Source organism: Taudactylus pleione, unplaced genomic scaffold (assembly GCF_031769625.1).
Source record: "Taudactylus pleione unplaced genomic scaffold, aTauple2 ptg000671l, whole genome shotgun sequence".
Classification (NCBI taxonomy): Eukaryota; Metazoa; Chordata; class Amphibia; order Anura; family Myobatrachidae; genus Taudactylus; species Taudactylus pleione.
Genome location: NW_028285073.1, coordinates 3,355,369 through 3,379,800, shown reverse-complemented (window position 1 = coordinate 3,379,800; position 24,432 = coordinate 3,355,369).

The window sequence follows — 24,432 nt, the reverse complement described above, 5'->3', positions numbered from 1 at the left end:
AGAAAAAAAAGAAGAATTTTTTTATTGTTTGTGGAGCGCACTTTGAGGGTTACATCACCCTTTAACAGACAGATGCATGCTTGTCACTGCTGCTTTAAGGATGCAGGTGCGGCTACAGCCCACACATTTCACAAAGACAGAAAAAAAGAGAAGAATTTTTTTATTGTTTGTGGAGCGCACTTTGAGGGTTACACCACCCTTTAACAGACAGACGCACGCTTGTCGCTGCTGCTTTGAGTACAGAATCATTTGCAGTGACAGTAGACTTGTCAGAAATTGTTGGCACATCCTTCAGTCCGGACCAGATGTCCAAACCGGCCCTTGACTTATGACACAGGCGCACGCTTGGCGCTGCTACTGTGTTGGTGCATGTGCGGCTACATCGCACACAAGTCACAAACACATAAAAAAAATAGTTTTTTATTTTTTGGAGCATTTTAAGGGTTACACCACCCTTTAACAGACACACGCACGCTTGTCGCTGCTGCTTTAAGGATGCAGGTGCGGCTACAGCCCACACATTTCACAAAGATAGAAAAAAAAGAAGAATTTTTTTATTGTTTGTGGAGCGCACATTGAGGGTTACACCCTCCTTTAACAGACAGATGCATGCTTGTCGCTGCTGCTTTAAGGATGCAGGTGCGGCTATAGCCCACACATTTCACAAAGACAGAAAAAAAAGAAGAATTTTTTTATTGTTTGTGGAGCGCACTTTGAGGGTTACATCACCCTTTAACAGACAGATGCAAGCTTGTCGCTGCTGCTTTAAGGATGCAGGTGCAGATATAGCCCACACATTTCGCAAAGACAGAAAAAAAAGAAGAATTTTTTTATTGTTTCTGGAGCGCACTTTGAGGGTTACATCACCCTTTAACAGACAGATGCATGCTTGTCGCTGCTGCTTTAAGGATGCAGGTGCGGCTACAGCCCACACATTTCACAAAGACAGAAAAAAAAAGAAGAATTTTTTTATTGTTTGTGGAGCGCACTTTGAGGGTTACACCACCCTTTAACAGACAGACGCAAGCTTGTCGCTGCTGCTTTGAATACAGAATCATTTGCAGTGACAGTAGACTTGTCAGAAATTGTTGGCACATCCTTCAGTCTGGACCAGATGTCCAAACTGGTCCTTAACTTATGACACAGGCGCACGCTTGGCACTGCTACTGTGTTGTTGCATGTGCGGCTACATCGCACACAAGTCACAAACACATAAAAAAAATAGTTTTTATTTTTTGGAGCATTTTGAGGGTTACAAAACCATTTAACAGACAGACGCATGCTTGTCGCTGCTGCTTTAAGGATGCAGGTGCGGCTACAGCCCACACATTTCACAAAGACAGAATAAAAAGAAGAATTTTTTTATTGTTTGTGGAGCGCACTTTGAGGGTTACACCACCCTTTAACAGACAGACACACGCTTGTTGCTGCTGCTTTGAGGACAGTATCATATGCAGTGACAGTAGACTTGTCAGAAATTGTTGGCACGTCCTTCAGTCTGGACCAGATGTCCAAACCGGCCCTTGACTTATGACACAGGCGCACACTTGGCGCTGCTGCTGTGTTGGTGCACGTGTGGCTACATCGCACACAAGTCGCAAACACATAAAAAAATTAGTTTTTTATTTGGAGCACTTTGAGGGTTACACCACCCTTTAACAGACAGACGCACGCTTGTCGCTGCTGCTTTAAGGATGCAGGTACGGCTATAGCCCACACATTTCACAAAGACAGAAAAAAAAGAAGAATTTTTTTATTGTTTGTGGAGCGCACTTTGAGGGTTACATCACCCTTTAACAGACAGATGCATGCTTGTCGCTGCTGCTTTAAGGATGCAGGTGCGGCTACAGCCCACACATTTCACGAAGACAGAAAAAACAAGAAGAATTTTTTTATTGTTTGTGGAGCGCACTTTGAGGGTTACACCACCCTTTAACAGACAGACGCACGCTTGTTGCTGCTGCTTTAAGGATGCAGGTGTGGCTACAGCCCACACATTTCACAAAGACAGAAAAAAAGAAGAATTTTTTTATTGTTTGTGGAGCGCACTTTGAGGGTTACATCACCCTTTAACAGACAGACGCACGCTTGTCGCTGCTGATTTGAGGACAGTATCATTTGCAGTGACAGTAGAATTGTCAGAAATTGTTGGCTCGTCCTTCAGTCTGGACCAGATGTCCAAACTGGTCCTTAACTTATGACACAGGCGCACGCTTGGCACTGCTACTGTGTTGGTTCATGTGCGGCTACATCGCACACAAGTCACAAACACATAAAAAAAATAGTTTTTTATTTTTTGGAGCATTTTGAGGGTTACACCACCCTTTAACAGACACAAGCACGCTTGTCGCTGCTGCTTTAAGGATGCAGGTGCGGCTACAGCCCACACATTTCACAAAGACAGAATAAAAAGAAGAATTTTTTTATTGTTTGTGGAGCGCACTTTGAGGGTTACACCACCCTTTAACAGACAGACACACGCTTGTTGCTGCTACTTTGAGGACAGTATCATTTGCAGTGACAGTAGACTTGTCAGAAATTGTTGGCACGTCCTTCAGTCTGGACCAGATGTCCAAACCGGCCCTTGACTTATGACACAGGCGCACACTTGGCGCTGCTGCTGTGTTGGTGCACGTGTGGCTACATCGCACACAAGTCGCAAACACATAAAAAAATTAGTTTTTTATTTGGAGCACTTTGAGGGTTACACCACCCTTTAACAGACACACGCACGCTTGTCGCTGCTGCTTTAAGGATGCAGGTGCGCTACAGCCCACACATTTCACAAAGACAGAAAAAAAAAGAAGAATTTTTTTATTGTTTGTGGAGCGCACTTTGAGGGTTACACCACCCTTTAACAGACAGACGCACGCTTGTCGCTGCTGCTTTAAGGATGCAGGTACGGCTATAGCCCACACATTTCACAAAGACAGAAAAAAAAGAAGATTTTTTTTATTGTTTGTGGAGCGCACTTTGAGGGTTACATCACCCTTTAACAGACAGATGCATGCTTGTCGCTGCTGCTTTAAGGATGCAGGTGCGGCTACAGCCCACACATTTCACGAAGACAGAAAAAACAAGAAGAATTTTTTTATTGTTTGTGGAGCGCACTTTGAGGGTTACACCACCCTTTAACAGACAGACGCACGCTTGTTGCTGCTGCTTTAAGGATGCAGGTGCGGCTACAGCCCACACATTTCACAAAGACAGAAAAAAAGTAGAATTTTTTTATTGTTTGTGGAGCGCACTTTGAGGGTTACATCACCCTTTAACAGACAGACGCACGCTTGTCGCTGCTACTTTGAGGACAGTATCATTTGCAGTGACAGTAGAATTGTCAGAAATTGTTGGCTCGTCCTTCAGTCTGGACCAGATGTCCAAACTGGTCCTTAACTTATGACACAGGCGCACGCTTGGCACTGCTACTGTGTTGGTGCATGTGCGGCTACATCGCACACAAGTCACAAACACATAAAAAAAATAGTTTTTTATTTTTTGGAGCATTTTGAGGGTTACACCACCCTTTAACAGACACAAGCACGCTTGTCGCTGCTGCTTTAAGGATGCAGGTGCGGCTACAGCCCACACATTTCACAAAGACAGAAAAAAAAGAAGAATTTTTTTATTGTTTGTGGAGCGCACTTTGAGGGTTACACCACCCTTTAACAGACAGATGCACGCTTGTCGCTGCTGCTTTAAGGATGCAGGTGCGGCTATAGCCCACTCATTTCACAAAGACAGAAAAAAAAGAAGAATTTTTTTATTGTTTGTGGAGCGCACTTTGAGGGTTACACCACCCTTTAACAGACAGACGCATGCTTGTTGCTGCTGCTTTAAGGATGCAGGTGCGGCTACAGCCCACACATTTCACAAAGACAGAAAAAAAAGAAGAATTTTTTTATTGTTTGTGGAGCGCACTTTGAGGGTTACATCACCCTTTAACAGACAGACGCATGCTTGTCGCTGCTGCTTTAAGGATGTAGGTGCAGCTACAGCCCACACATTTCACGAAGACAGAAAAAAAAGAAGAATTTTTTTATTGTTTGTGGAGCTCACTTTGAGGGTTACACCACCCTTTAACAGACAGACGCACGCTTGTTGCTGCTGCTTTGAGGACAGTTTCATATGCAGTGACAGTAGACTTGTCAGAAATTGTTGGCACGTCCTTCAGTCCGGACCAGATGTCCAAACAGGCCCTTGACTTATGACACAGGCGCACACTTGGCGCTGCTACTGTGTTGGTGCCCATGCGGCTACATCGCACACAAGTCGCAAACACATAAAAAAACAGTTTTTAATTTTTTGGAGCACTTTGAGGGTTACACCACCCTTTAACAGACACACGCACGCTTGTCGCTGCTGCTTTAAGGATGCAGGTGCGCCTACAGCCCACACATTTCACAAAGACAGAAAAAAAAGAAGAATTTTTTTTTTGTTTGTGGAGCGCACTTTGAGGGTTACACCACCCTTTAACAGACAGACACACGCTTGTCGCTGCTGCTTTGAGGACAGTATCATTTGCAGTGACAGTAGAATTGTCAGAAATTATTGGCACGTCCTTCAGTCTGGACCAGATGTCCAAACTGGCCCTTAACTTATGACACAGGCGCACGCTTGGCGCTGCTACTGTGTTGGTGCATGTGCGGCTACATCACACACAAGTCACAAACACATAAAAAAAATAGTTTTTTATTTTTTGGAGCATTTTGAGGGTTACACCACCCTTTAACAGACACACGCACACTTGTCGCTGCTGCTTTAAGGATGCAGGTGCGGCTACAACCCACACATTTCACAAAGACAGAAAAAAAAGAAGAATTTTTTTATTGTTTGTGGAGCTCACTTTGAGGGTTACACCACCCTTTAACAGACAGATGCACGCTTGTCGCTGCTGCTTTAAGGATGCATGTGCGGCTATAGCCCACACATTTCACAAAGACAGAAAAAAAAAGAAGAATTTTTTTATTGTTTGTGGAGCGCACTTTGAGGGTTACACCACCCTTTAACAGACAGACGCACGCTTGTCGCTGCTGCTTTGAGGACAGTATCATATGCAGTGACAGTAGACTTGTCAGAAATTGTTGGCACGTCCTTCAGTCCGGACCAGATGTCCAAACCGGCCCTTGACTTATGACACAGGCGCACGCTTGGCGCTGCTACTGTGTTGGTGCATGTGCGGCTACATCGCACACAAGTCACAAACACATAAAAAAATAGTTTTTTAATTTTTGGAGCACTTTGAGGGTTACACTACCCTTTAACAGACACACGCATGCTTGTCGCTGCTGCTTTAAGGATGCAGGTGCGGCTATAGCCCACACATTTCACAAAGATAGAAAAAAAAGAAGAATTTTTTTATTGTTTGTGGAGCGCACTTTTAGGGTTACACCACCCTTTAACAGACATATGCACGCTTGTCGCTGCTGCTTTAAGGATGCAGGTGCGGCTATAGCCCACACATTTCACAAAGACAGAAAAAAAAGAAGAATTTTTTTATTGTTTGTGGAGCGCACTTTGAGGGTTACTCCACCCTTTAACAGACAGACTCTCTCTTGTCGCTGCTGCTTTAAGGATGCAGGTGCGGCTACAGCCCACACATTTTGCAAAGACAGAAAAAAAAAGATTTTTTTTATTGTTTGTGGAGTGCACTTTGAGGGTTACACCGCCCTTTAACAGACAGACGCACGCTTGTCGCTGCTGCTTTAAGGATGCAGGTGCGGCTACAGCCCACACATTTCACAAAGAGAAAAAAAAAGAAGAATTTTTTTATTGTATGTGGAGTGCACTTTGAGGGTTACATCACCCTTTAACAGACAGACGCATGCTTGTCGCTGCTGCTTTGAAGATGCAGGTGGAATCTACACGGCATTTGGAACCGGGGACACACTACCTCCATTAATTGTCTAAATCCCACTGCACTAATGGCGGATACCGGACGCACGTCTGACACCAACATAGCAGTCAAGGCCTAAGTTATATGTTTTGCTTCAGGATGACTGCTGTCGTACTTCATCCTCCTCGCTAAGGACTGTTGGAGGGACAATTGTTTACTAAAAGTAGTGGTATTCCTACTTCCTCTCTGGGATGATGAACAACTCCCAGCAGCAGCAACAGCACTAGGAGGAAGTGGTTCTTGATCTTTCCCTATTTTATTTTTTTCGGAGAAAGTTTGGTCCTCCATTTGTGTTGTATTGATATATATGTGTGGCTAAGGCGCACACAAACACAGAAAATATTTATTTATTTTTGCTGGAGAGTAGTGCACTTTGTGGGTTACACCACCCTTTAAGAAATGAGCCAGCCGGCTCTTTACTTATGGGACACAGGCGCACGCTTGGCGCTGCTCCTTTGTTGATGCACGTGCGGCTACAGTGCACACAATTCACAAACACAGAAATATTTTTTTATTTTGTTTGGAGTGCCCTTTTGGGGTTACAGCACCCTTTAGCGGTCAATCCAGCAGGCCCTTTATTTATGGGACACAGGCGCACGCTTGGCACTACTTTGTTGATGCACGTGCGGCTACTGCGCACACAATTCACAAACACAAAAAAATACATTTTTTTATTTTGTTTGGAGTGTACTTTGGGGGTTACAGCACCCTTTAGCGGTCAATCCAGCCGGCCCTTTATTTATGGGACACAGGCGCACGCTTGTCACTACTTTGTTGATGCTCGTGCGGCTACTGCGCACACAATTCACAAACACAGAAAATATTTTTTTATTTTGTTTGGAGTGTACTTTTGGGGTTACAGCACCCTTTAACGGACAAGCCAGCCTGCCCTTTACTTATGACACAGGTGCACGCTTGGCACTACTTTGTTGATGCATGTGCGGCTACTGCGCACACAATTCACAAACACAGAAAATATTTTTTTATTTTGTTTGAAGTGTAGTTTGGGGGTTACAGCACCCTTTAACGGTCAAGCTAGCCAGCCCTTTACTTATGACACAGGTGCACGCTTGGCACTACTTTGTTGATGCACGTGCGGCTACTGCGCACACAACTCGCAAACACAGAAAAAATATTATTTTTTTAGCACTTATTATTTTTTTAGCAAATATTATTTTGTTTGGAGTGCCCTTTGGGGGTTACAGCACCCTTTTACGGACAAGCCAGCCCGCCTTTTACTTATGGGACACAGGCACATGCTTGGTGCTGCTCCTTCATTGATGCACGTGCAGCCACAGTGCACACAATTCACAAACACAGAAATTTTTTTTTTATTTTGTTTGGAGTGCCCTTTGAGGGTTACAGCACCCTTTAGTGGTCAATCCAGCCGGCCCTTTATTTATGGGACACAGGCGCACGCTTGGCACTACTTTGTTGATGCACGTGCGGCTACTGCGCACACAATTCACAAACACAAAACAATATATATTTTTATTTTGTTTGGAGTGCCCTTTGGGGGTTACAGCACCCTTTAACGGACAAGCCAGCCAGCCTTTTACATATGGGACACAGGCGCACGCTTGGCGCTGCTCCTTTGTTGATGCACGTGCAGCCACAGTGCACACAATTTACAAACACAGAAAAATATTTTTTTTTTTAGCACTTGGGGGGAGCACCCCTGATGGACAGAGCACCCCCTGGACAACACTACAGCACCCCTTTAGGACTGGGACACTGCACAGGACAATAATTTTTTTTTGGGTTTGGACTGGAGTGTACTTTGGGGGTTACAGCACCCTTTAACGGTCAAGCCAGCCGGCCCTTTACTTATGACACAGGCGCATGCTTGGCACTACTTTGTTGATGCACGTGCGGCTACTGCGCACACAATTCACAAACACAGAAAATCATTTTTTTTTGGTTTGGACTGGAGTGTACTTTGGGGGTTACAGCACCCTTTAACGGTCAAGCCAGCCGGCCCTTTACTTATGACACAGGCGCACGCTTGGCACTACTTTGTTGATGCACGTGCGGCTACTGCGCACACAATTCAGAAACACAGAAAATCATTTTTTTTTTGGTTTGGACTGGAGTGTACTTTGGGGGTTACAGCACCCTTTAACGGTCAAGCCAGCCGGCCCTGTACTTATGACACAGGCGCACGCTTGGCACTACTTTGTTGATGCACATGCGGGTACTGCGCACACAATTCACAAACACAGAAAATAATTTTTTTTTTGGTTTGGACTGGAGTGTACTTTGGGGGTTACAGCACCCTTTAACGGTCAAGCCAGCCGGCCCTTTACTTATGACACAGGCGCACGCTTGGCACTACTTTGTTGATGCACGTGCGGCTACTGCGCACACAATTCACAAACACACAAAAAATATTATTTTTTTAGCACTTAGGGGGAGCACCCCTGATGGACAGAGCACCCCCTGGACAATACTACAGCACCCCTTTAGGACTGGGACACTACACAGGACTTTGGAGTGGACACAGCCCCTATGGACAACTGACTGCACAACACAGTCCAGCCAGCCCCTATGGACTTTGAAGTAGTGGACACAGCCCCTATGGACAACAGCAGCACAGCGCTGCACAGCACAGCACAACACTACACTGCACTACACTACACTACAACACTACACTACACTACACAGCCCAGCCAGCCCTAACTCCCACCCTCCCTCTTCACTGTCCACAGCCGAGTGAGAAAATGGCACCGACGCGGGTACCTTATATAGGATCCAAAACCCGCGAGACCCGGAAGGCGGGATGATGATGTTTTGCCTCGATTTCAGATCCGAGTCAGGCGGGAATAGTCGAGTCTGACTCGGATCGGCCTCGGATCGGGGGTGCTCGGGGGGATACGGATTTCAGAAATCCGAACCTGCTCACCCCTAGTTACAATATAGGGGAGAGGGTACTGTACAGTGATATATGAGGGGTATAACACAGCTCCCAGCACACACTGATATGTAGTGTTAATATTATAGAGGGGAGAGGGGACTATACAGTGATATGAGGTGGAGTAAAACCGCTCCCAGCACACACTGATATGTGGCTTTATTATATAGAGAAGAAGGGACTGTACATTTATATGTGGAGGAATAACAGCTTCCAGCACACACTGATATGTGGCATTAATATTATATAGAGGAGAGGGGACTGTACATTGATAATTGATGAGAAATAAAACAGCATTCATCTCTCTCTCTCTCTCTCTCTCTCTCTCCCCCCCCCCTCTCTTTGCTGTCTCCTGCTCCGTCTCCTCCGCATGCCCCTTATATACCAACAGATCTATTTAGATATGCAATCAGATCCCACCCCCTTCACAGACTCCACCTCCTCCCATTTAGGGCTGCTTCAGAAATATCCTGGGCTGGTTTTCCATCCCAATCCGCTTCTGACTACTCCTATGGCCTACTATGAGTTGGGGCCTGACTACAGGGAAACCTAATTATAGGGAGTATCCAGAAAGATTAGAATAGAGAGGAAACTATTCTTTTAACTACTATTCACTATGGGTGTTTGGTTTGGGCTACAGATGTGCGCAGACTTCCGTGTTTTGGTTTTGCCAAAACCACCATCAAGCGTTTTGGTTTTGGATCTGGATTTCTTCCAAAGTTTAAACAAACAGCTAAAATCATGTAATTTGGGCCTGTTTTTGTTCCTACAATATTATTAACTTCAATAACATTAATTTTCATTCATTTATGGTCAATTTTGGCCACCTCACAGCTCACAATATTTTTTTCAGTCTTCACCCATATTAGCCAAAGGCTGCAGGTAGCTAACTGGCTAACTTAAGGGACAGAACAGTGGCACAAACACATGGCAGTTTAAACAATAATATAGCACATCTAGGAAACATAATGGTACTGCAGTGGCAAACAGGATGGCAGATTAATATTAACTATACTATGCTATAGAATGTTTTTATTAATCAAGAGCACAGGTAAATGGCGGTAGAGCAGTGGTTCTCAAATACGGTCCTCAGAACCCCACACACTTCACATTTTCCAGGTCTCCTGGCAGCTGCACAGGTGTCTTCATTACTGGCTGACACATTTTAAAAGATCCATAGGTGGAGCTATTTATATAACTTGTGATTCTGTCAGGAGACCTGGAAAACATGCACTGTTTGGGGCGGTGAGGACCGAGTTTGAGTAGAGTATTATTTAGTTGAAGCCAGGTAAATCATTGATTGATTGATCGATTGGTTGATTAAATGATCGATATATTGATTAGTGTTAATAATTTAACTATAAAAAAGTAAATCAGAGAAATGGAAAGCACTGTTACAAAACAAGCATCCAAAATGCCAAAGAGTTTGCTTGATTGATTACAGAATATAACTATAAATTAAAAAGCATTTGATAAATGGAACAAATCATTAAAAAACAAGAATCCAATTTATATTGATTCATTAATTACAGAGTGTAACTATAAATAAATAGAATGATAAATTGAATAAACAAATAAAAAATAAAAATTCAAATGAGATTGATTGATTGATTGATTAGTGTTCATTTAACTATAAAAAAATGTATAGGTTTAACCTAATTGTGGTAGAATGTGGCTCCTGGTAGCTGACAGCTAGGTCTATACTGTAGCTGTGCATTCATCCTATTTCTTTTCTAATTGGTTCTGGTGGATGTGAGTATATGAACTGGAGCGACTGCTTTCTCTCTTTCTGCTCTTTCTTTTCTATCCTCTCCTTTTCTTCCCCTCTCCCTATTTAACCCCTGTCCTTCCCCCATTGTCTCAAAGTTTTTATTTTTATTTTAATTTCAACATTTAGTTTTTGTGTAATATTATTACTACATTTTCGGTTATTTTTGTTGTCCAATTGAGTCACTGGTGACATGTATGTATCAGAAACACCCCTAAGTGGTCGGTTTCCAGTTCAAATGTATGGCCAAACTTCCTACTATCCAAAGCCTAAAATCCTTTATATGTAGGCCTAGCAAATGTGTTGATGGGGCTATGGGCCTACCTTATAAGGACCCTTAGGAGCTGCACATCCCAATAAGAGTCTTGCTGTGGATGCAGATCTATTGCTTGAAATGTAGCCTAGGCCTAATAGCCAAAATGTGAAGGTACTGGAGGGGGAGGTAGGCATAGTCCCTTACCCCCACTGTATTGTGTATGCACCTAACTCTCGAAGTGTGGAATCAGGGAAAACCTAGGTTCAGCTAGTAGGAAGGGTCAGGCTTCTAAGAGCTTGATGGTATATTGCTCCCCAAGAAAGGTGTATGGTGCCCAATGGCACTTACCAGGTCAGCCTTCTTCTATTTCCCCCTTGACTCATTGTGATGGTCTGCCCCCCACTGGCTCTGGGCTTCTACCCTGTCCTTGCTGGGGCTCTTTTTCAGTGGCATCTCTTCTTCTTACTTGAGCCTGACAACTTCTTTCCAGCAACTTCTTTCTTGGTATTGGTGTTTCTGCTTTTGTTCTTCTTATCTTGGGATCATCTTCTCTCCTCCCTCTCTACCACTTTTAGCTAATAAATACTGGTATGAAGTGGCACAGCTTTTGATACAGTGATGCTACATTGGCTCACCACTTTAACAAAATTCAAAATGAAGACAGCAAGCTCTGATTGGCTCACCACTCTAACCTCTGATTGGTTGAATTTGACTCACCAGATTCCAAGTTCTCCAATGTTAGAAGATGCTATGTACTGTCATTTCTGTACAATAGCTATGGCTACAGTACTGAGTTCAGAGACCCTACTGGCTTTCTCTTCTTCAAGCATATATGCTATGTATTACATAGTAGAGAAAGAAACACAACACTGTTTCCTTGTGTAATGTAAAATCAATCTCTGCTTTAATGATTCAAGAGTATGTATATTTATACACTTGGAAAACACATCTGTATTTCATTACTTTCAGAAAAAACTATAGTGCTGGCTAAAGATTTGGAATCGCATAGCTTACCATATATATACATATGCTTTTCTCTAACTATATGACAGGGTCTGTACAATGAATTAACTCTCTCCTGTCCTGTGAATTTACTTATATGTGGCATACTTGAAAACAAGATGGATTCTATACTTCAACATTTTCCTCCTTTCGATTCAAATTTAAAAAAAAAAAATGTTTTTCTAGCTTACCTAGCCATGACCTACCCCCTACATATTTGGTCCCTACTTCACACAACAAGTTATCCCCGCTAACGAGGTAGCTGCATGGGGCAGTGCCCATTCAAGACCATATAGGCAATGAGTCTCTTAGTCCCTATAGTCCTAAATCTTCCTTTTCATCCGTAGTCTTGTAGAAGGCTTCTATTTTTGCCATACATTGTTCGCACAAGTCTCTGCAAAGCAATGCAGATTACACAGAGGTTCTGGGTATTTTCATGTAGCAGGATCATAGTTGTCTTTGACATTTCTTTAGATGCTTTAAACCTAGAACAGCAATCAAGTGTAAGTATTTTCCTTATTAACCATACAACAAATCTAACAACAATATAAATGATTACTACTAATGCCAATCCTTTAGCTATTAACATAAGGATACCTGAAAGCCAACCTCCTATCCCCTTGAACCAATTTGCTGGATTCAACCATGAAAACCATCCATTACTATCAATATCATACTCTGGATCATTATGCATCTTCCTAAACTGCTCCTTCAATTCCTTGACTTTTTCCAAGTGTGCATATATAGGGTCATTGAAATGAAATTATCAGCTATATAATTACAGCAAGCAGGTCCCACTATCTGACACATGCCCCCTTGTGAGGCCGTTAGATAGTCCAGAACCAGCTGATGCTGTCTGAGAATCTTGGTATGATACCTTAAAGTCTTATCAACTATTTTTAATACATCCAATATTTCATTTGCAACTTTGTCAAATAATTTGGCTAATGCTTCTATATTATGAGGATTCTGTATACTAAGTCCGGATATTGATAAAGCTAGGACCTTTTTCTTATACCATGGGATATATATTAAATCATGGGCATGAGATTACTTTTTATAAGATCCTTCCTTACTCGATGATTTGCTGGGCTATTTGTTATATCTATGGTTTCTGCTATCCATGAGGCTGGGGTCAGTCTTGCATTGCAATGGTGCAACTGTCTGATCCTCCCCAAGGTAAAAGTTAATATGCCTTATTACCACACATAAAATAATACCCTTCTGGTAGTAAATGCTGCCCAGTTTTAATTACTTGTTGAGCATGCCATAACAACTTTGAAGTATTTTTTTACAGGGCAACTCTCTAGCACATGATATATACCTTGGTCTTCTGAAGTGTATCATATATCATTTGTCATGAAATCCCAAACACTGGAATGATTGAGATATTGTTCCCATCTAGTGTCGCTAGTGTTATATTCTATTAGTAGTTGTTGTGTCGGTACCTCACTAATATAGCGAATTACTTGTCTAGTGCAAAAGGTAGCATTTACTTTAACAATAATAGTTCCTAACTTTAAGTTCGCATTTTTAGACCCTTCATTTTTAATATTAACACAAACGTCTTCATAGCACATTTCGACAAAATTGTTCCACTGGTCAAATGAACCATCGCGTACTGCTTTCCAAAAGGTGGGTTGGGTCCACCCAGCCACAAACAATTGTACTGCTGAGTTGTTAAATGGCTCATGTGTCAATTTTATTGGCCTAGTCCAGGTGTCTATATCTTAATTCTTCCCAACTTACTGGGGTTGCCACATATGGCATGGTTTTCGCTGAGATCGGGGAATGTGTACAAATTTCATTAAGCTGTTCATGTACTTCTCTTTTAACTCTTACCAAGCATTGATTACTTCCATTTGTACTATTAAAAGCATCATTACCCTTGTTTATCAATACATAAAAGTTCATTGCTAAAATAAGTATAATAACCATAGCAGAACATAGAATATATCCTCACAGGCCTCTATTGGGCTTGGGGCCTAAAAGCATATATCTATTCATTTTACTTCAACTCCCTTTGCGGGAAGATCTTGCAATGTGAAGCATGTATCCATGTGATTTTCTCTGCCACCTTCACCGCTGTAGGAGTTGTCAGGAGAACCTGGTAAGGACCCTCGTAACAGGGTTCAAAAACTTCCTCAGATGTCTTTTAATGACTACCCAGTCTAAACTGTAGCTTATGAGAACTACAGTCTGCTTTGGGATCTGGAATAGATGAAAACACATGATGGTGGATTTGAGTTGGTTGTTTCTGCAACAGTATCATAAAACCAGTCAGATCACCATGTAGATGTTGCAACTGCTGAGGAAAGTAACAACCAAGTTTGTGTGGACTACCAAATAGTATTTCATATGGTGTCAGCTTAGTCTTTTTCAATGGGGTATTTCTTACACAATGTAGAGCCATTGGAAAGCATTATAGCCAAGTTTTACTTGTTTCTGCCATTAATTTTTGTATATTAAGTCTTAGGGTACCATTTAGTCTTTCCACACGGAACTTTGTGAGTGGAATGGCTTGTGAAGGGCGGAGACTATCCCTAGGTCACTCATTGTGTGTTGTGCAATTTCACCTGAAAAATTAGTACCTCTGTCACTTTTTATATTGTTTATGGTACCCCATATCTGCAAATGACTTCTTGGATTAGCTTTTTTGCTACTGTTTTAGCATTTGCTGCCCTACAGGCCCAGGCCTCAGGCCAGTGACTGTAAAGGTCAGTTGCCATGAGGACATATACTTACCTAGAGCAGGAAGGCAGTTGGATGAAATCTATTTGGATTCTCTGAAAAGGAAGAGGCTCCTGGACAGGCAGGTGAGTCCTTGTATACACACAGCTCCTTGTTTCTGCCAGGCTTTCAACTCATCTGGAGAGGCCTGTTTTTGAAACTGTAAGAGAAGGTCCTGACTCACTTTAGGGAATTCTACAGCTTATGCTATAAGAGCAGCTGATTGTGGTGACTGTTGTAGGGGCTTAAGGGCTGCCTTCTTGGCAGCGGCATCCACACATGCATTTCCCTTTGCTTCTGGCATCTGTTTCCTAGTGTGAGCTCTGACCTTTATTACTGAAAGCTGCCTGGGAGCCTGAAAGGCCTCAAATAACTGTTTAATCAAGTTTGCATGTTTTATTGGTTTACCTGTACACCCTACAAATTTCCTACTCTTCAAGATTGGACTGTAATCTTGAGAGGTCCCGTAGGCATACCTGGAATCAGTGTAGATGTTTATAGTCTATCCCTTAGCATAAAGGCATGCAGTCTTTAATGCCTCTAATTCAGCCTCTTGGGCTGACATGTTTGGTGGTAAAGGTTCTTGAATTATTGGCTCATGTGCAGTAGTACCTGCATATCCTTATGTGGGTGGCCATCTAAGTAGTACCTTGAACCATCTACAAACAATTCTAGTTGTGCATTAGGAATTGGTATGTCTAATACAGGAGAGATCTGTGCAATTTCCTGTTCCATAAGCTGAATACAATTATGCTCGCAGCATGTGTCTGAGGAAAAAAGATTGTGATTTTCACTTTCCTTTCTGCTATCTTTACTATCACTGGCAGCACTACTATTAATTAGCATATCTGGTGCTGCTAGAATGTCAATGTCTCCTGTTTCTAGACTCCCTCCTTTTGAATCCTTCAGAAGCAATGACACTAGAATCAATAAAGTGCACCTCTGTATGTTTACATTACATGGGGTAAGTAAAGCTACTTCACATTTTGTGAGTCTAGCTGCAATGAATGACCTAACACAATGTTTGCAGTTTTGTCTAGTATAATGGCTGCCGCTGCCACCCCCCTGATACAGGTTGGGGCAGCTCTAATGACTGGGTCTAGCTGTAGGGAATAGTAAGCCAAAGGCTTCTACCTACACCTGTGTTCTTGTGCATGGTCGTGGGCCTCATGACAGTATAGTGTGAATGGTTTACTGTAATTGGGTAAAGCCAGGGCTGGAGCAGATATAATGTCTTTCTTTAACTCCTGAAACACCTGATTCTGCTCATCTGTGAACTTAAGAGGACCTTGCTGCTTATCACCTTTTAGTGCATAATATAATATTTGAAGCTTAGAATATGCACCTGGGATCCAATCCCTATAATATGTGATAAGCCCTCGAAAGGTTCTTAACTGTTTCAGTCTCTGGGGTGGTTTTACATCTAGTATAATCTGTTTTCTCTCTTCCAGGATATGCTTAGCCTGGTGGGTTATACAATGGCCTAGGAATTGTACCTTAGGCTGTGCAACTTGTATTTTGTCTCTTGACAACTTATATTGTGTTTCATGTAGTAATTTCAATAATGACACTGTCTCTTCTATGCACATTGTTTTACTATTGGTACATAGCAACAAATTGTCTACATACTGGATGAGCACTGTTTCTGGGTCTACTGGTACCCATACATTTAATACCAGTGTCATAGCTTCTGAGAAGGTACTAGGTGAAGTGGCTCCTCCTTGTGGTAATCTTGTCCACATGTATTTTTGACTTTTGTGAGTAAAGGATAACATTAATTGACTTTCTCCCATCAGAGGGACTGAAAAGAAAGCGTTAGCCAGGTCTATGAATGTAAAGTGTGTAGCAGAGGGAGGGATCTGGTTTAACAGCATATGTGGATTTGGCACAATAGGACTATCAATTACCATATGCTTGTTAACCTCCATAAGATCAGAAATTAGTCTGTAAGATACAGGTTCATTATCCTTAGATCATTTCTTAATTGGATACAATGGAGTGTTCCATGGGGATCTGCAGGGTTTTAACACTCTTGCTTGTACATATTGTTGTATCTGTATTTCTATTGCCTTTATCTGGCCTTTGTTAAGGGGATACTGTTTAATTTTCACAGGCGTTGCTGTAGGTTTAATTTTGATTGCTACTGGATCTACTGGTAGGAGTCCTACATCCATTTTTCCCTTTACCCATACCCCTGATGGTACCCTTGCCTCAAATACAGACAAGAATGGTTCCTCCTTTTGTTCAAAGGGTAAACATGTCATTAGGGATTGTGCAGTGTCATAGGCCATAGTTTACTACAATCCTGCTGGGGTACTTAACATAGCTTCCCCATTTCTGTACACAATGCTAGCTTCCAGAGCTTCCAGTAGGTCAGCTCCTAATAAATTCACTGGTGAATCTTTTGAGATTAGAAACTGGGTTGTTAGCACTACTCCTGAGTCTAATTCAATCTGTTCAGGTTTGGTTTTAGGGAGGCTGATAACTTGGCCCCCCACTCCCACTACATTAGTGGATCCTGGTCCCTTTTACTTGGGTTCTACTATATTTTCTTTTAAAAGGCTTGTAGCAGCCCCAGAGTCTATGAGACAGTTTATCTTTGTATTTTCCAATTTAACAGGTATCATAATTTATGGTCCTGTTGGGGCATTATATGTTAAGGGACAATTTAGACTCTGGGGGCCTGTTTCCTATTGCTGGCTAAGATTCTCCAAAAGCACTTGGGTCTGGAGTTTCTTTAACTTGGGACAATTGCTCTTAATGTGTCCCTGCTCCATGCAATTGAAACAAAGCTCTTTTTTCATGCATTCTTCTGATCTTTTAGCTTGCTGACCACTAGGCCTGCCTGGTGGCTTGGGTGGTCTATAGCCCTGTTCCTTGTTACCCTTCTGATTTAAATTAGAGTAAGTAAGAACATACATGGGCTTGGGCATGGCATCTCTTTTCCTATCATACTTTTCTTGCATTTCCTTAGCATTATCTTCTATAGATCTAAGTATTTTGACTAGGTCATTCAAAGGCATGGAGGAATATTCTGGCCTACAGACCTTTAACTGTTGCATTAATTGAGGATTCATTCCTGCAAACAAAGTTAATTTCACAATCCTTACATGACCAGGGTCTTGTGTGTTAAACCCCTGGTCTGTATGCCTCTTAAGGAGTTGCTCATAATATTCCACCATAGATTGACCCTTAGTTTGGTTCTCTTCTATAATGGGCATATTAGCAGCCTCTCTCTGGGCCCAAACTCTGCAACTAGCTACCCATTCAGTCCCACTTTCTGCTGTTGTCTGGCTTGCTATGTTTGGTGGATTAAAATCATCATCACCATTTCCTGCTCTAGCCTGAGCTATTTCAATAGTTACATTTACTCCTGATGCTGTTTCAGTGAGATCATGCATATCTAACCATGTGGCATTATGAACACTTCTAATACTTTCCACATACCTGTGGAAACCCATAGGATTGTTTCTGGGGTCTGGTAAATCTTTTATGAACCCCATTGCTTCCACAGGGGTCCAAGGCTGTGGTACATACTACATTACCATCATTGTCTCTTGACTGTGAGACTAAGACTGGAAATAATGGTCTAGTGTCATAAGGTGGTTGGGCTGTAGCCCCTTTAGGTTCTTCAGAGAAAGGGTCTCTTCTATTACTCCTTAGAACCTTGCAAGTAGTACATTGTTTATCTTGCCAATAATGATGGACTCCACAGTCACATCTCCAAGTATATTTAGCTGGACTTCTGATGTGATGCAATATTTGTTCTGGAGTCAATGGGTTTCTTGGTCTTAAATTATCAATCAGTACTAGCCCACAGGTTGTACATTGTTCAGACCATAGGGCCTGACAAATTTTACATATTGTATCCCCTGGGACATTACAAAATCCACAAGCAAAACATGACCAATTAAGATATTTTTGTTGATATATTGCCCTTCTAGGTAGTATGGGTCTATTTGGAATGGTTCTGTTGACCCATAGTGGGTCAATTAGTGATAAATGTTCCATCTGCATTTCAAGTGTGTCATCTGAACTGTCTGTTCCTAATTTACCATATCTTTCAATCCAGTTATCTACCTCATCGTCTGTACCCTGTTTCCTTATCTATGATCTATGTTCTCTTCTTAAATCAGAGTTTTTTTCAGAATCAAACCAATACTCCTCACCTAATCCTGCCTTTTTAAACACCTAAACAGAACTGTTGCCCTTTGTATCACCATATAGTTTCTTTTTTTACCTGCAGGGCAGTACCCTGAGGCACTGACTTACTGTCAGCAATTCCCATTTGTTAAAACTGTCCCTTGTTCTAACAAACTTTATGGTCAAAGGCCCTCATTCAGAGCTGTACGCTCTGAGCAGAGCGCACGCTCTGAATGAGGGCCGCCCTCCATGAAAATGTAGCGTCCTTCTGGACGCTCGTATAGCTGTGGGTCACCACCCACAGGCTATACGAGCATGCATTTTGATGGCCGCGATGGTCGAGACCATCGCGACCATCGAAATTGCGAGCCGGAGCCTGCGGTTGAGGTTTTCAACCGCAAGCTCCGGAGTGATTTTGGCTCTATCAGAGCCAAAATCACTCCCACTGACATCACTAGTGATGTCAGTGGGCCGGCTTTTGATGGGAGGCGTTCCCGTAGGAAAGCCCCCATCAGGGAGGCACGCCCCCGACACGCCTACCAAAGGGGGCGTGCTGTCAATCAACATTGACAGCACGCCCCCTTTTATTCGGACACAACGAGCGAAGGACTTTCCTTCGCTTGTCGCGTCTGGCGCATGCGCACGACGGAGCTCCCTGCGTCGTGCGCATGCTCAGTCCAGAACATGGACCCTCTTGCGAGCGGACAGCCGCTTGCGAGTGGGTCTGAATCAGGCCCAAAGTCCCTTATGTCCTATATCTGTGGAACCTACTGGTCTTTAAGTATCCTGACCATATGTCTAATTTATGGACTTCGTTATTGTGAAGAGTCTATTCGCTGACTGGTGCTGTTAACTGAATAATATTCCCTCTAAATTATATCTGGTTACTGTTTACTAGGGTCTATCTCTTTGTTCTTTTGATAACTAGAAGTAACAACAGACTGTTCTAAAAATGTCTGGTCCCTCTTGTCAAAACCCAGTGGGTGTTGACTGCAGATCTAATGGACTTTCTTTAGATTCTTCTATATCATAACCAAACCACTCAATGTTAAATGTATAGGATATACTAATGGTACTCTAACTACACATTTCTAAATGGGTTAAATACATTTAATAGACTTACAAGACAAACAAGATCACATCCATGAGTTGGCTGCAGGATACATTGACATCTTCCAGTTAAGTGCTGACTCCTGGCAGGTCTCCCTCCTCTTCAGCCGGGCAAAGCTTGACCAGTTCAGGGCACATCTCCAGAAATATCCCAAATCATGCTTCCAGCTTAATCCAATATTTCAGGAATTGTGGTGCAGATGGTCTTGTAATAAAAGCAGTGAAATGGTGTGTTCCACTCAATAGTGAGGTTTCTTGGCTGATCCATATAGATGCATTATTCTATTATAGGTGTTTAGAAGCTTGTAGAAATCAATAGGAAGTTTTTCTCCTAGTGCATGTGCTTAATCCACAAATTTAAAGCATGTAAAAGGAAATTGAATAATAGCGTCCTACCTGTATTCACTTAAAAAATTAGTTCTGTGTGTGAATTTACTATTTATGTGTCCCATTTTCATTTATGTGTCATTCCCTTTCATGTCATTGGTTTCTTAGGAATTGGTAGGTTGCCAATTCAGGTCCCCTAAAGTGTCTTCCTCCACTCTGTGTAGGCAATAGCCTATTAGTGTAGTTGTAAATTGGTTAGAATTGGTTCTGCAGAAGGAAGAGAAGTGCAAAATGACTGGCAATCGATGTCTATGCAACCTGATGCTAGGTGCCAACAGTAGCCGCAATGTTTAATTGATAGGGGCCCCCACATGTTTGTTGCCCAGGGGCCCCCACAGACCTTAAACCGGCCCTGAGAATGCATATTAGCTGATTAAAGAAAATGTTTATTAAGATTTAGCAGGAGTATGTATACATGGGTTAAGATTTAGATTTTGCCGTCTGGCAAATACACTGAGCACTTAATATGAAAATTATATCTATAGAATTTATTATGTTGTATTAGATATTGAGACTCACCCTAATTTTTCCTTCTTTCAGGATGTATTATCAAGAAGGATGGTGTCCCTTATGTTCATCCCGGGCCTGCAAATACCACTGCTTTCTTGTTTACTATATCAGAGACTGCATTACCAAGTTGCCAAATGACAACAGGGGGAAGACTTAAATTACATGGGATCTCCCACAGGAAGGGAAGAGAAGAGAAAGAGAGGGTTTATTGCAGGGGCACTCTTACATGTGAATTAATTTCATATAAAATTTAACTTTTATTAATACCTTTTAAAATTGAAGGGCACCCATGCTACACATAATTCAACAAAAATGATTTCTCACTGAATACAGTTGTATAATTCATAGATATATCAGGTGTAAACATTTTTGTGGTACACCTGTATAATATGTGGCAAAAATATTCAGGTAGGGTAATAAATCTCCTAGAATTGCACAATCTTTAGGATATTATACTTGTTAAGTGTGAGGATTGTTACCCTAGTAACCCCATAATAATTTACTAAACTAATGCAATGCTGTGTATCACTTGTCCCAATTAACTTCCTGTATTTATTGACCTACAGTACCTGGTATTCTCAGGTGGTCTCCCATCCCAGTTCTAACCAGTCCCAATACTGCATAGCTTCCAAGATCAGACAAGATTGGGCATATCCAGTATGGTATCCAGTATGGTATGGCTGTAGGTTTATTTGTACAATCGGGGAAGTATAAATGCCCTGGTACATACACAAAGCAGAAGTATTTGTAGGACTATCTCACATAAGAAGACCAATTTATTAAATAACACAAAATTTCAAAGAAAGTAATGCATAAGCGTACTGTAATTGTTTCAATTTATCACATATAATTACAGATCCATAAAAATCACATTTATAATATGCATATCCAAATTCTTGCAAAAGTATTCTGCATAATATCTTGTTGACAATATATCATGGTCAAACTGTGTTTTTTTATCAATCGAATATCATGATGCACCCTCCATGCATAAATTAGTTCATTAACTCCAAGTACATCAACTATGCAGATATGATATGTTTTATAGCCAATAATTGCTGAATGATATCGGTGCTGGGCTTATGATCCCCTGGTGTATATCCCACCTGAGGTTCTTAAGTAGTTGTATAGATTTGAGTAACTTAGATTTAAGTAACTTAGATTTAGATGTAATTTTTTAAAACCTATAATTATATATACCTGGTTATGGCATCATATATAAGTAGCTTTATCATATTGATTTTGATGTAACTTTACAAATATATATATATATATATATATATATATACACACACATATGAATGTGTGATTATAGCCTGTGTGTGGCTTTAACAGATTATTTCATTAAATTAGTGATAGTATAGAACATCAAATCTAATAATAATCTCAGATAATCTGATTAGTTAACTCTGATGTCATATATATAAAAAATACCTCACAGTGCAGGGTGAGGAGGTATTGACTTTAAATGAGACTTTCATAACAACTGGAATCTGGTGTGATCTCACACAGGACAATTTCAGATACCATCAAGTAATCTTTATATCCAAGTGTCAGATGATTGATGTATTTGTACATGTGTGGTGAAAAGCCAAAGCATGGTTAAATAATGTAATGGTATGTTAACACAAGGGGTTTTTACACTCAATATAATACAAACAGGGTTGTTTATGTGATAATGTGTATTACCTTAGTGGTAGAAAGATGAATGAATGGATATGATTTGGAAGAGATGGTAAATGTACAACTATGAATGTGAATTGTTATAGGTGAGAAGTGATAAATGAATGAATGCCTTCTACATCATAAAAACAAGGGTGGATTGTAATGGGAGTGCAGAAAATGGCTGCTGAAAGTAATTTTGTATGCAGTGATTTTGTGAATGTATCAGGCATTAGATGGTGGTCAGCCATAGCATTAGGTGGTACAAAGGAATTTGAAAACTAGACACACCATCAATCCTCAAAGTGTCTTTATACGCATGTGTAGTTTGCTATATCTTTGTTATCAGTTTTTAACCAATAGAGTAGCTTGAAACAGAGTTATACCAATATTTGTAAGTGTTGGCTAGAGCCTGATGGCAGGCTGTGCTGAACTTTTTATACCAAAGAAATTCAGTAACCTTTGCCAAATTCTCGATGTGCAAGATTCCAGCTACAAGGTGTTGGAGTGGGCTCCTGGAAATTAACCATTTATGTTCTAAGTAGATGAGCTGATGAGCAAGTTAAGTGTTTATAATATATTTTCTTTTACTTTGTAATAAATGTGTTTTTAACTGAGATATTTGTTTGTTTGGCTTGATTAACATCTTTGTATCCAAGAATCTTATCTTGTTCAACCGAGAACAAACAAAAAACAAATTGTTGTTTTTTGTAAATCTTGTGAGTGTTCAATAATGCTCAGTAGGTGCTGTGCCTTTGCATTCATAATATAAGCATAATAATATAAGCAATGTGAGTCTGCAGTGTGAGTTGTCAGTTGTGAAAAAAATTAGTTGTGATGTGTGTTCAATAATGCTCAGTAGGTGCAGTGTGACTGCATTCATAATTATATAATACCAAGATAAATATAAGCACTGTGAGGCTGCAGTTTGAATTGTTGTTATTTGTGAAAATACAAAAAAAAATGTTTTTTTTTACAATTTGTATGTGTTCAATAAAGCTCAGTAGGTGCCATGCCACAATGTTCATAATATAAGTGCTGTGTGATTCACAGTTTGAAGTTGCGATTTGTGAAAAAAAACAGAAAACAATTTGTTTTTTATAAAACTTATGTGTGTTCAATAACACTCAGTAAGTGCTGTGCCACTGAGTTAATAATTTAAGGTGCTAGTTCTGCATCCAATTTGGTAAGACCTACTGATTTCTCCTCTATCCAGGATTCCTCAGAAGAATCCTTGAGCTCTAAGCCTGCTGCTGGGGGTGGATATTCACCCCAGAAGAGGACCAACAATACTAGTAGTAGTTTAAAAAACAATTGACGGTTAAACAATCCTTTGCAAGGGGAAGCAAGAATGACAGCTGTCCCCCAGTTGCACAGCGGATCACTGAAGCCATGATGGTTATGTTAGTATTAGATCTGCACACCAATATCTGCCATTAATGTATCTAGTGTTAGACTGTTAATTGAGGTCCTGAGTCCCTGCTACCAGGACGTTAAAGAAAAACTAATTCTTGGCCTTCAAAATGCCATCATACCCACTGTGCACTTAACCAAATATATGTGGACAAGCAGTATTGGGAAAATGAAATATTACATGACTGTGACAGCCCACCTGGTGGGTGTATCACCTTTAGCAGCAGTAGTATCTAACACACAATGATAGCTCATTCCCAGGCAGGCTACTCTCTGTTCACCGGCTTCAGTAAGAGGCATACCAGTGTCAACCTGTTAGAAAAACTAAGGGATGTCATAGCAAAATTGCTTACCCCACTTGGACTCTTCTCAGGATTTATCATTTCTGATAATGCCAGAAACATTGTAAGAGCATTACAGTTTGGTGAATTTCTACATGTCCCATGTTTTGCTAACACAATCAAGTTGGTGGTGCATAATTTGTTAAAAAATGACATGGGCATGCAGGAGATGGTGTCTTTCAGTAGCTGCATGTAGAAGATTGCAACAGCTGCAAGAAAAGTTCAATTTGCCATGCCACCAACTAAAGCAAGAGTAAGTAAAAAGGTGGAATTCCACCCTTTATATGCCTCAGCGAAAGAGGAACA